Genomic DNA, 13,962 nt, shown 5'->3' on the forward strand with positions numbered 1-13,962 from the left:
CGTTCTTCCTGCCGAGGGCAGTTGGAGGCGCTGAGTCTTCGTCTGCAACTTGTGGTGGGCGGAGCCTCCGCAGGGCTCTTCCCTCTGACAGCAAGCTCCGCCCAGCCCGCCATTGACACGCCTCCCAGCTCGCGGCCGCCGGCCCAATCCGCCGCACTCTCGGCCCAGCCGAGCCGGCGCTTGTGTGGCCGGAGGCTGCGACCCTATCGAGCCGCGGCGCCCGCCGGACCGGGGACCTGCGCGGCTCGGGAACGCGCCCTGCTGCTATTGTCTCGGGGCCGCACAGGCTCGCGCCGCCCGGACGGCGATTCCCCTCCTCTTCCTCCCGGAGGGAAGGATCCAAGAGCGCCAAGCCGGGCTGGCTGGAGGAGGTGGCCGGGAAGGCGGAGGGAGGAGCGTTACTCCCCGGCCCGGACTGCTTCTCCTACGGCGTAGGCTGCCGCTGAATTCAGACCGGCAGCGGGTCGCGGGTTCCTGGCCATGGAGAGGAGATCTGCACGCGGGGACTCCAGGAGCTCCGCTCCCGCTCCCGCTCCTCTGGCCATCGCTTAGACACCTGAGTAGACCGACGCTAGGAGGGGGAGGGGAAGGTAAGGCTCCTCTGGTCCCGGGTGCCCAGCCCCGCCTCCTTGGCGGTCCCAGGGGCCGGGAGGGCTCAGACCCGACCTGCGCACCTTGGCGTCTTGGAGGCCTGGCCGTCCTGGTGCTGGCGTTTTTTGCCGAGAAGCACAACATCCTGTGTGTCCCAGCGTCCGCCTTCGCCGGCGCCTTCCCGCCGGGGTTCTCCCAATGCGCCCCGAGACTTAACCTTCTTCCACGAAAAGGGGTCCTTAGGAATATGGGTTTGATCCGTCTTTCATCCACCTTTTCACCACGGGGAGGGTAACAATGGATCTTTTAAAGTCGGTGTGAACAGCCCTAAACTTTCTGGAAAGGCTTCGTGGGGGACGCGGACCGCTGTGAAAGGTTGATGGAATGTGCATTGTGGAGGCTTGGCGTCTACAAGAGCGCGCTTGTGTAAAGTTTGGTGGTGGTGGTGGTGAATCTTTGTCTCCTACTGTTCCCCTGAGTTAGTGTGACCCTGTTCCTTGGGGGTAAGGCGCGGCTTCAAAATCTGGGCATCCTTAAAGCTGGGGACCAGTTTTAGCACAGGATCCCACTCCTAACAGTTCCTGGCAGAGTTGGGAGGTCCTGGCAAAGAATGGGGTTCGCACTGTGAGTGTCCTGAGGTGCTGCAGTTAATACTACTTACCGACCTCCAGCAACGTAACCAAGATCTCTGCTGGGGGTTGATGTTTGTCACCAGACCCTCCTGAGGAGCAGAAACACTTCCCTTAAATCCTCCGCTGAAGGTTAGGAAAACAGACTTTGACATGTCTCCTTTCATCAGCAGTTGGGGTTAAGGGTAGAGTGCCTAGTCTTTTAGGAACTTCCATTCAGCTCCTGAACCACGCAGTGTCTGGGACTGACTCCACTGTGCTGGCGACTAGTGTGATGCTGCCCAGTTGCACGTGTCGAAGGCGTGCAGAACTCTTGAGGGCTCTTACCAGTAAAAAAGAAAATTTAGAGGGAGAGGAGGTGGGAGAAGAGTTTCATCAAAGCTGAGGGAGGCCCGAATTCCCACTGCAACCAGGCATATCTGTTGTAAATGGCCACCAAACCCAAATAACGTACAAATTATATATACCCCTCAAGATTAAGAAAACTTGACCAGTTAGCACCGGTCTGGGGACAGAGTCTGAGGTACTCTGGTGTGTCCCTCATTGTCTTTCAAAGGGTTCCTTTGAGTTTGCATTTCTGGGCAATGCAGAATGTGCACCGGGACTGTTGGTTTAGTGTGACGGTGTCTTCTGTTTTGAAACCACTCTCCCTATTTATGTGTAGAGTGGTGGGTTGGAGCTGGAAATTTGTCTCCTGACCTCAAGTTCACTCTCTCCCGTACTGTTCATCTAACTTTTGTCCTTCCAGAAAGTTAAGGTTAGAAGTGCACTCCGAGCCGTCACCTGTCCTCTGTCAGCCTGTGGGTGAGAGTAAGCTGAGTGTGCACCTCTCTGTGTGTTACTGTGTGCACAAGACATCAGCATCTAAATTCTTCTCCCCGCTCCTAGGAAATTCTGTGTAATTGGGATAGCAGGTCCGTGCGTGGTCAGTTGTTTGAGGAAGGTCTCCTCTCTTCATTTAGCCTATAGCCAGTGGATTTCCTGAAGTGTTAGAATCACAGCAAAGTTGAATGTGGCATCACCTCTGTTATGCTGTAGGGGACGCAGTAGGATACCAAGAAAAGGGACAGAGCAGACTAGTGGGCCATTATGTAATCCCGAGACTACCACTTAGTAGCTGTGTGCGCCTCTGAGCAAGCTTCTGAAATGGAGATAAATGAGCCACATTTCAGGAGGAGAAAACCATAATCCCTATTGAATGGATCGTTCGAGTCCTACATTTGTAAATGTCTATACACTATAAAGCACTCTGGATTATTTATTAGTGACACACCCATCCATCCATCTGCCATGGATCCATTGACTGCGTACTTAATAAATCCACTCATCACGCGCCAGGCATTCTGGAAGGACTCTCAGCATACTCTGTGGCACTTTCTGTTAGCAGGAGAGGGAAGTGGAGGAGTGGCAGCAGATGGGGAAGCCAGAGGGCAGGAGATCCCTGTGTGCTTTCCATTGACAAAGATGAGTAAGGCTGCAGCTGAGGAAATGAGTGTTGCTGGGGACCCAAGCAAACTAAGAATACTGAGATCTTATCAGCGTGTGAATGGGAGATCCACGGTGCCTGCGTTTCTTTAGGAGGGCAGAGGAAGCTCTTACTGGAGGGTGGGCAGCAGAATAGTTTCGGACATTATTTGTTAAACCAGGCAAAATAGTAGAGACTGAAAACTGGCCTAAGAGGTATCACCTTTATTCTTCTTTATTTTTTTTTGAGGTAGGGTCTCACTGAATAGCCAGGGCTGGCTCCAACTGCTAAGCCACCATGGTTCTCCCAGTTACTGGCTGACCATTCTATCCAGCAACGCTGAAGGCGGCACGTCAGGCATGGATTTGAAAGAAGGCAACTTTGGCCGTCGAAAACAGTTTGCTGCTGGGCTAATTGATAAATTTTTTTCATCCGTGAGATAAGATTTAAAATGCTTGATGAATATACCAGAGTCAACTAAGTTTCCAATTGATATGCAAATTATTGAATTAACACTGCCAACCCAAAGGTATTTTATACTGTAGTTTGAAACGAGCTGTAACTAGATATAAATTACAGCTTAATCAAGCTGGCTTCCGCCATAGACTTCTGTTTCTTGGCTCCTGTCAGAATGAAAGCAGGTGTGTGGGACCGCTGGCTGCCTGCTGTTCTGTGCTATACCTCCCTGGTCCAGGCATCTGCCCCTCCCCCTCAAAGGGAATCTTTTCACTGGCTTTGGTTTGTGAGCGTTGACCAGAGGGATGAGCTGTCTGGGGCAGGGCATCACTCAAGATGGCCTTGTCTGAGTTTGTCTTTCAAGCCAGCTTCTCTATTAACTCTGCTGTCCCAACAAGATCAACATAGGAGTGGGGTGGGGGTGGGGCATCTGCATATCTGAGACTATGAAAAGTCCCTCTTCCTGTCTCCATTTGTAAAGAGGCATAATTTTCAACGAGACTTAAGTGCTCTCAGAACAGCAGCTGTTGTCGGGGTGAAACCTGAAACTGGAAGCGGCGTTCGCTTTAGTTCCCCCACTGGAAACGCACGTAAGGTCAGCTGATGTTTTATAAATCACGGTTGATGGGAATAGACTAGGCTCAGATATTTAAAGCTATCAAGTTAAAGGTGGCTTTTGTGGGTGACAAGGATGTGAGTCAGGGTGTTGGACACTGCTGTACGTTGCCGAATCCTGGCCTATAGGGGATCCTAAAAATACTGATAAAGTAAGGAAGTGGAGACCCTGAGAGGCTCACTAATTAGGTAAGGTCATGTAGTAAATTAACGGCTGGGCTGGGACAAGTACCCCTTTGTCCTTCTTTCTAGACGGTAATTTCCCACTCCTTCCCTATTTATTCGTTTATTCCACTTTGCTTTTGTTGGCAGTTACTTAAGTGTTTGGTTTTCCCTTGAGCTTAGAAACCCATTGTACTTAAGTTTAAAAGGCAGACCCATGGCTTTTCCCCTCCCACATTTGTTGGCCATGATATGCAGCTCATAGTAGGGTGATCTTTGTGGGAAATTTCTGTCAAATAAGGAACTCTGAGGAAAAGCGTTAGCTTTGCTTGCATTTTCTGTAAACAGGATGCAGAGTTGCAGTATTGTGGAAGGGCATTTTCCCCCCTGAGAAGTTCCTGGAAACATGCAGACTTTTTTTTTTTTTTTTTCCTTTGTGAATCATAGGGATAAAAACATGTTAGGGATAGTTTGTGTGTTCTTTTGTTTCCTCTTTGCTCCTTTGGAGAACTTTAATGCTGGTCATGGAGAACTATGTCCAGCAAGTATTTTATTGAACTTCTAGACTAGGCAAGGCACATGACATCAGTTAGATAAACGAGGCCCAGAGTCTTTAGTAAAGCACCTCTAAGAAAAAGTAAAACAGACCTAGAGAAGGTACTGACTGTCTCTCTACAAGTTGGCCCCTTGTATTATAAGACAAATCTGTTTTGAAGTTATTAGTAGATTCCCTCTGTCGACAGATTGGTAACACGACATTCTTTTCACAAGGTGGAAAAAAGTGAGGCTTTTATATGAGGCCTACCGGGAAAGGTTATGCCGCATTTAAGAATAATTTTTGTTGTTTGCTGTTGTTCTCTTGGTTGACATGCTGTCCCATGGAGCTTAGGCTGGACTTGAACAGCCCAGGATGACCTTGAACTCCTCGTCTGCCACCTTCCTTCTGGGTCTGGGCGTTCTATGATAGACAGTTGCTGAGGGGAGATTGTAGTCTTAGCCTTACCATGTTAAATGCAGCTTTGTGTAGAAGTGCTACTGGGACATTGTTGCTGAAAAGACTTGTAGCTTAAGACAGTCTAGATTGAGCCGCCAAGAAAAGAGTCCTTATTGCCTCATCACAAATCAGGTCGGGAGACTGAGTGTCTTGAGTGAACCAGTTATCAATTTGGAAGCTTTTATCTAATTCTTGGCCTTCGTTTTGGAGACCGCAAACTTCTGCATCAGATGGTTTCAGCTATGGGTTCTCTATTGCTACTCTTTCCTGAGGAACGAGTAGTTTGGCAAGTTTGATAAGTAGCAAAAAACCAAAATAAACAAACCCCCCCCCCCAAAAAAAAAAAAACTACCATCACCACTACCACAACAACAAAACAAAAAAAACCCCTGCATCCCATTTCAGAAGAAATGAGAAAAATTCATTGTGGGTTTTTTTTTTCCAAAAGCCAATACGATAATACTATACAATTAATTTTGTTGACTATGAAGTCTTCATATGAACCTTAAACTCTTGTACCCGTGAAGTAAAAGATGTGGCCTTAATCGCTCAATGGGAATGCATGGATAACCACTAAAGATAAGTAAGTGCTGTTAGTAGGGTGTATTTGAAGGTGGTCTAGCTCACAAGGTGAAATGAAGGGTGTGAAGTCTTCTTGGCAAGGTTCTTAGCATCCTTTTACTTACTAACAGCAGCCGCTGATTTCACAGCATCCGTGTTTGTTTAGACCATGCCTGACCCACAGCCATTTCCATCGGGGTCAGCCAGTTGCTAACTCCACCTAGCTGCGCAGTGAGCACGTGGTCTTATCTTGATCTGGAATCCTTCTGGTCTCTTTCAGTTTTGTTGCCAGTGTTACTGAGTCTGGGACACTTGCTGGTCATGCGTCTCAGGTGTTTAGTTCTCCCTGGTTTGGTCGTGTGAGGTGCAGTCACAGTCCTAGTGCTGGCAATGCTTGCTCGTGAGAGGACCTGTCTTTCAACTCCAGTACCCCTCGGTCAGGGCAATTGCTGACAAGGTGTATGGCCATTTTGCTTGGCTGAGGTTTTACATGCTCTGGAGAGGATGGAGAATGACTTGTAGCTTGACTTAGAGCTCACCTGCAGGTGACATCATGCCCTCAAGAGCCAAAGACTATGAAAGACTTCTTGGGTTTCCCCAGCCACCTTGGTTGTTGCTGGGCAGTATGCTGTCTGTCATTCAGGTGTTGGCAAGCACTCACAAGGTAGGGGAATTGGCACGGGAGTGGTCCAGTGCTCTACATTTGGGTGAGCCAGCTTGAGGGAGTTTTTAGGAAATGAGAAGTATGTTGTATTCGCAGACTGAATAAGATCGCATGCATTCAGATCCACCAAGCCAGTTTTCTTTGTTGTACCGTGTGCTGCAGGTCTTTGTTGATGCATTACTCCCCACTGCCCTTCACACAGAACTTAGAGCTTCTTGACTGGAGGGCCGTCCATGCATGGGTGTGCCCCGTATATGTATGCGATGTGTGTGCCTGTGCGCATGTATGTATCGTAACTATCATGTCTCTATTGATTACCGTGTTTCTATGGTGAGGCAGGACCTTTGTGTTAAGAGATGGTGGTACACACCTTTAATTGCAGGAAAGAGGCAGGTGGATTTCTGAATTCGAGACCATCTAGTCTCCATAGTTAAATTCCAAGGTAGCCAAACTACATAGAAAGACCCTGTCTCAAAGAACAAACACAAACAAACTGGACTTTGTTCTTGCGTTCTCGGATTAGAAGCTTCCTGTTTAGGGGAAGGGCAGTAGTAGTATATGTGGGTCCTGGTCCTGTGATCGGATACCCTAGATCATTTCAACTTGTCTTTATCCTGTGAGTCCCAGCATTTCCTTGTTAGTGTATCACTAGATTATGACTTTGTGGTGAATGTGGGCTTGTTAGTCAAACATTCCTCCTGTTTCAGCCTTTCCCCTACCTTTGACTTCTAGCAACATAACTTCCTGGTGCTTTCTTCTTGAGCAACGTTTTAAAGGGTTGTCCCTGGCATTGTGCAGAGAACGCAGCCAACCAGTGCAGGCCGCTGGCAGCCTTGCCCTTTCCTGTGTTAATGAAATCAGCCTCCTTCAGGTCAGAGCCCGGCTTTGGGGCTTGCTTTGGAAGGTCAGCTGCAAGGCTATGAGGTGCAGGAGCCTCCATTGTGGGCCTCTGCACAGCCATCTGTCACTGTCAGCAGGTTGGAAGCCTCTCTTGTGTCTTTCTAGCCAATGGGGAAGGAGGGTTGGGTGGGTGGGGGGTGGCCTAAGTAGTCTTGGAGGGGACTGGGGAGGAGCTTCCTAAGAGACTGAATGAGGGGAGTGGGAAGGGATCTGAGGAAGAGTTCTAAAAAAGAAACAGCCCTGGGCTGAGATGCAAATGACTCTTCCCTCTCTTTGTCTGATTCTTCAGATTGAGGAGCCTTTGAGATCTGAAGGAGGAACCGCACTGAGTACAGTTGTGGACCTGCTTGGCTTTTATTTGGGGTTTGTGACTGGGGGCAGCTCTTACTCTGCAGAAAGGCGGTGGCAGGACAGTGGGCTCTGTAAGGTAGGAACACAAAATGGAACTATCCCTAAAAGCTGACTGGTTAGCACCCGCCTGAGGCAGGCTCTATTTTCTGTGTGCCACTGCAAATGGCAAGGGCTCAGGTAGACTGATGTTCCTGTATTCAGGGGAAATTTGTTTTTTTTGAGATCTTTTTCTTTGTTTTACTTACAGTTTGATTATGTGGCATTGGGCACAAGTGACTGAATTGGTCTGATCTCTTGGACCTATTGCTCATTCTAGAGGAAAGCTATTCAAAATTGACAGTTCCCACACAATCCCTGTGTCGCCCTGCCCCCCAGCCCCACCCCCTCGCCTCCCCAGGCCTGTGTACTCTGCCTCCTTTTGCTTTTATTTCTGCTTGGGCCAGACCAGTGTTAGCTATTGTCCTTGCTGCCTCAGCTCCTCAGGCTATAGATAGGCAGAGCTTTTCCCAGTGTAATGGATACCTTTGGTTTCGTTCAGCAGTTGAGGACTTAGGAGTCGCCACCCACTGCTTCTCGTGGACTTCTTTAGCAGAGTTGAAAGGGCAGCGCTCTTCAGAATATTTATTGCCAGACATACAATGTGAAGGACTGGACATAAGAATGAATTCAAATGCTTAAAGCCACTTACCTAAGAATAATAGAAAGTATTCACTTGACTGGCTTTTGGTCTCAGACATTTGTAAATATCCCGATTTTGGTTTTTGAGAGACAAGTTTTCTCTGTGTAGCCTTGGCTGTCCTGAAACTCACTCTGTAGAACTCAGAGGTCCACCTGCTTCTGCCTCCTCAGTGTTGGGAGTTAAAGGCGTATGACATCACTGCCTGGCTAATAATTCATTTCTTAATCCCTATCCTTTCCTTTGTCGGGGGAGGTTTGGCTTATCTTTTCTCACACCCGGGAACATTGGCTTGGGTACATGGTGCTTCACGAGAGCAAAGTGGGCTCTGTGTAAGTAAAGCAGTTGCAGTGAAATCAGCCAACATTTCAAAGCCAGACGGTTTAGGGGAACGTGACATCCCCTGAGGGTGAGACTGAAAGGAAAGAGGCGTGGTGTCCTGATGGAGTGTGGCCTTATAGCCACAGTGCATATGGGCTGTAGGGCTTTCAGTTCTCTGGGGACATTGCTTATTCATATCTCAGCTCTGAGTGAAAGGGCACCATGCTCTTCCAACCTGCTGTCTGCTCCTGCAACCAGTGCGTGTGCAGACGTAGGATTCATGCTGAATTTCCCACAGTGGTTATTTTAGGAAAACATACTTTACACTATGTGCTTTGGGAATACAGTGTGTAGTATTTTATTTTTCCCTAAAACACAGATACACATGCACAGGCACTCACACTCACATAAAACTTCCCAACATCTCTTTGTCCCACAGAAATCTATATGTGTTTAAGTACACAATTTTCTTGACACTGATCAAATTTAAATATGTACTTGAAAGTTTTGAAAACTTAAAAGTGCCTAGAAAATCCCCAGGTGCTAAGGTTGTTTCTCATTGAGCAGGTTTGCGAGTTCAAGCCCCTGTCTATTCTTTAGTAGTGCACACAATCTCTATGTAAACAAGACACCTGTATGAGACACCTAACATTTATCTCTTTAAGCCAAACCAACTCTGTTGGGTCTCTCTCTAAGGAGAACCTTAATCGAAAAGTCAGAGCAGCTAGGAGCTAATGGATTGATTGGGTCAGAGGTTCAGATATATTTTATAGTCTGTGTTTGCATAGTTTGTGTGCCTCTTTTTTTTCTGGAATATTTTACTTTTTAATGCATGGTTTTACATTTTAGATACAATAACGATCACACTGTAAAGATTTTCTAAGATCACAACAAAAGAGAAAGGTAGCCAAATTTTAACCAGCTGGACAGAAATTCTCAGAAGCAAAGATTGTTGACTTAACTATTCCGTTGGTCCTTTCAAAACTTACAACCTTGCTAAGGAGTCTTTGATCAGATTATGCTGCTGTCTTGACTGCTTCTATGAGCCTGAGTTTGTATTAAAAATAGATCCTCGTAAGGAAGAGTATAAACAAGGCGAAAGGATTGGACTCCTCCTGAGTGCTCTGCAGGGCTGGGAGCTGCGTGCGTCTGATGGAGCACAGTGGGCGCCTCTGCAGTGGGTAGTGGGTCTGCTCATTTGGAAAACTTACGCTGCAGAAGGAGAGCGAGTGTCCGCCATCACTCTGTGAGTAATAAGCACCTGTGGTGTACATCTGGCATCTCCACATACAGAGACCCTCCCTTTCATCCGCCCCATCATGTCTGCCAGCAGTGTAGAGGGGAAGGTTTTCCGTTATACTGGGTGGTTGAAGCCATGATAGCACACTGTGGAAGGGGAAAGTTAGCAGCCAGTTTGCTACCCTCTCTGTAGGAGCCCTGCTTGCAGATGCAACTCAACCTATTGGTCAGCAGAATGCAGCAGGCTAGAACTGTGTTTTGTAATAGTCGAACAAGAACCAACTTTCTAGTTACATTTCTCAGAGTCTCAAAAAATATTAAAGGTGGGGCTGGAGAGATGGCGCGTGGGCTAAGAGCACTGGCTGCTCTTCCAGAGGATGGGAGTTCAATTCCCAGCACCCATATCTGTCTGCAACTCCAGTTCCAGGGAATCTGATGGCCCCACACAGATGTACATACAGGCAAAGCACCAATGAACATAAAATAAAAATAAATTTAAACACTATTGAAGGTATAAATGGAAAATTCCTGTGGGGTCGGGTAGGGAGAAAAGGTGTGGAGAGCAGCTTATCGACAGAGAGAAGAGATGGGAAGAGAAAACCAGAAATCTGTGGTTTAACAGATTCTTTGGGACTATAATTAACACAAAATTAGACAGATTTTCACCCACTTCGTGTTCCTTCTACTATGTGTGTGTGTGTGCATGTGTGTATATGTATATATATATATATGTACATAGAGAGAGAGAGAGAGAGAGAGAGAGAGTAAATATATGCCCTATTATACTTGGAACACGACACAACACACACACACACACACACACACATGCACACACACACACACACACACACATGCACGCGCACACACACACACACACACACACACACACACACACACACACACATGAACACACACCCTTCTCCTAACATTTATGGTGAATTCCTTTGCAGGAATTTGTAGTCTAACTACAGTAACCACTTAGTTGAGCACCTACTGTCCACAAGACCCTGTGCAAACAAAACCCCAAGGTGAGACAGATGGATAACTGCATAAATTAATCAAAACATAAGGGTCAAAGCAAGGTTTTCTTTAAACAGTATAGGAAGAGCAAACACAATGGGAACTTAGAGACTCTTGTTTAAAACCCCCAAACAGTCTTCTCCAAGTCCTACCCCTTCTTAAAGGTTAAAACTCATAGCTCCCTTTAACATTATCAGCATTAGAAATAACTGCTTTCTGTGACAACTGTCTGTACTTACACCACACAAATTAATTTGTGGCTTGATCTCAGCTGTGTGTGCTCCTCCAGCCTTGCTGTTATTAGGAGCTTGCGCATGCCTGTTTCCCAAGGAAAATCTATTTAAATAATGGTGAGGTTTTAGGGTTGTTTTGGGGGGTGGGTGAGTGGGTGAGGAGGGACTAATAATTGAAAAATAAAATAACATATTGCAACTTCTTTGAACGCTTATTTTTCCTAACATCAGCATTTGTAAGTCAGGCTTTTATGGTCTTAGAAATTGCTTTAGTTATCTTCCTTAAATATTTACTTATATTGCTCATGTAAGTATTTCTAATTGTTCGCTTGTTTGGTTTATAACCAAGTCTTGAGCTAATATTTTTACGTTACCAGGTATATACTCATAATTGTTTCAGGGGGCTGGAGAGATGGCTTAGTGTTTTAAAAGCACTGACTGCTCTTCCAGAGGGCTTACAACTGTCTGTAGTTCCACGATGGACACCTCACATAGACATACATGCTGGCAAAATACCAGTGCACATAAAATAAAAATAAATAAATTAAAAAAGATAATTGTTTAATTGTTTCAAGGACTTCTGAAATATAATCAAACACCAAAAATTATGCTTTAAAAACTGTGGAATGTTTTTCTGATCTCTACACGAATGACCTGGGTATTCCCATTGTAGATAGCTTATTTATTTCAGGGGTAGTGCCATGCCGTATTGGTCTTTAAAATATATATAAAATGGATGAGCCCCTTCTTTGTAATCTGATTTTCACTACAAGAATGACCTTTAAAAAGGGACTGGTGATGCCAGCTCACACCATTAAAGTGAAACATGAGCCCCCAGTGAAACCCAGATTGTGCCTGATGCCCACACTGAAGCCAGAACACCGGAGGAAACACCAGTGCCCTTCTGTTACTGGATTTTCAGGCTTAAGCAGTTTTTGTTGGGAGCTTGGGAGGCTGAACATTTTGGGGGTATTTCCTGGGTGAATTCTACCCTTTCTTTCAAACAAAAGACTTAAACTGAGTTTGGAAGCTAGATTTCTTGAGGCCGCCGCCGCCACTCTTTTGTCTGACCCTCGTGGTTTCTGTCACAGCTCTCTAATGACCCTCTCTCTAAGGGTTTGAGCGCTGCTGCTTTCTGAATTTGTGACACATCTCTTTTCATGAATAATTTAGATCTCTAAGTGGCAATCGATATTTTTTGAAGTAATGTATTCATAGTACCATCTCTGAAGGGAATCCATCCATGTTAAATGAAACACGAAGGAGGTATGTGTCTGTTTTATAATTTTAACAATTTTCATGCATTGAAAATAAGTTATTTTTTGTATTGTTTATTCTAAAATATGGTAGAAGTGCATTTTACTTTCAAGGACAAGAATGGTGGCTCATTTGTGTTTTTTTGTCAGCAGTCTAGTGGACTCAGAAGGACTCATTTATGGTGGATTCCTTCTAAATTTTCGTGTCAAGTTACCATTTTGTGACACTGAGGACATGCTATTGTTATTTCCAGTGGGTTGGTGATTCCCTGGAGCCTCTCTGCTTTTTATTTTTTTATTTTTTTCTCTGTGTGTGGCTACATCTGGTGTGACATATTATCTCCTGAAGAAAGGCCTTTCAGCCTGATGAATAACACCAGCCCTTCTCACCCTGAGACAAGGGAACAGACAGACTGCAGCTCCAGAGGCATCACTGGCACCCCCTTTCTCATCTGATCTTGACAGTTGTGTCCCCTCCCAGGGAGCCTGGCCCCAGGAACATCCCCTCTACCCCTTTCTTTGTTAAGGACAGTTTTTCTTTGTCACACTTGTTTGGGTCTGCTGCTGGGGACACAGAGCTGGAGTTTCCTCAATAGCACCTTGGAGGCTGGTGTTTTTGTCTGAAGTGTAAGCTTCATTTAAATAATGACCTTAAGCTTCTTCTAAACAACGGCTTTTATTCACACATCAAGCCTCATGGATCTAGTCATTTTGACAGACACATCAACTCAGACAATGGCCTTTGCCTCCTGTAAACTCTTGATCAATTCCTGCTTAGACTTCCCCTTCCATCCCTATTCATTTCCATGATTTCCATGTCGTTAGGGTCCTGGAAGTACTTATTTGCCGACCAGAGTTTAAGTTTAATGGGTTTGCCGATTGTTCAGAATGGTTTGGAGGCTCATTGTACAACTGGATTCTTGTTCTTTATTTGGTAGTAGACTAGGAATTTTACTCTGAGGGTGTTAGATAAAGTCAGGCCACTCTGGCTGCTCTGGTTGTTAAGGAAGTGATATAATGAATGCCATGTTGTTTGAAGCTGTTGAGGACATCCTAGTTATCAGCAGTCAGAGTAGTAAGGCATTACCTTAGTGCTAGCTAGCAGCTGGCTCCTCCCTCCCCCCCCTCCTTCTCTTTATTCTTTCCCTTTCTGCTTTCTACTAAATCGACAGTTTCATTCAGAACTTGTTCTTCCTCATGCTGTGATGAACATAGAGAGGAGGAGGACCTCTGTGAATATCACTTTTTCTTACCTCAAAACGAATCATGTGTATCATGAGTCCAGTGAACTTATTCATGGAAAATTCCAGAAATTAACATACTGTCTGAGGCCAGCCGGGTTCTGATTATGACCTTGCAAACTGTTAAGAGCCCAGTCTGTAGAGTCATGCTCCCGAGCTGTTAAATGTAGATCTCTTTCTAGGGTTCAGTTTCTTCATGAACAAAATGGGGATAACAGTACCTACTTGTAGATTTGTTGGTTTAAATGCATTTCAGTCCAGAAGAATCATCGGAACTTTGAATATTTTAGAAAAGAAAAAAAGCCCTTTAGATTCTTTTTTACCTTCATGTTTTGTGGGTGTTGGAGATGGACAGGAGGTCAACTGTGGTTCATGTTGGTTTTGAACTTGTGATGTGGCTGTGGTTAGCACTGGAGTCCTGATCCTCCTGCTTCCACTTTCCAGTGCTGTATTATGGGTATTACCACACCAGGCTAAAGGTTCATACTGAGTGCATTCAGAGTCTGGACCTAAGCGAGGTAATGGGCTAAACTGCTTAACCACGAGATAGCCCCAGTCGGGGAACTGAGCATCCACACATGAATGTCT

At 45.8% G+C, this 13,962-nt stretch overlaps 1 protein-coding gene across 1 annotated transcript in view; it reads left to right on the forward strand.

The window, feature by feature from the left end:
• Positions 1-205: 205 nt before the first annotated feature.
• The window catches only part of Cemip2 (cell migration inducing hyaluronidase 2), an 83,597-nt gene continuing 69,840 nt past the window's right edge, over positions 206-13,962 (forward strand). The window contains exon 1 of the mRNA XM_032891715.1: positions 206-590. The gene's annotated coding sequence lies outside the window, so the exon portion shown is untranslated. The remainder of the gene's footprint in view (positions 591-13,962) is intronic.

The sequence above is a fragment of the Rattus rattus genome, chromosome 2, assembly GCF_011064425.1.
Source record: "Rattus rattus isolate New Zealand chromosome 2, Rrattus_CSIRO_v1, whole genome shotgun sequence".
Taxonomy (NCBI): Eukaryota; Metazoa; Chordata; class Mammalia; order Rodentia; family Muridae; genus Rattus; species Rattus rattus.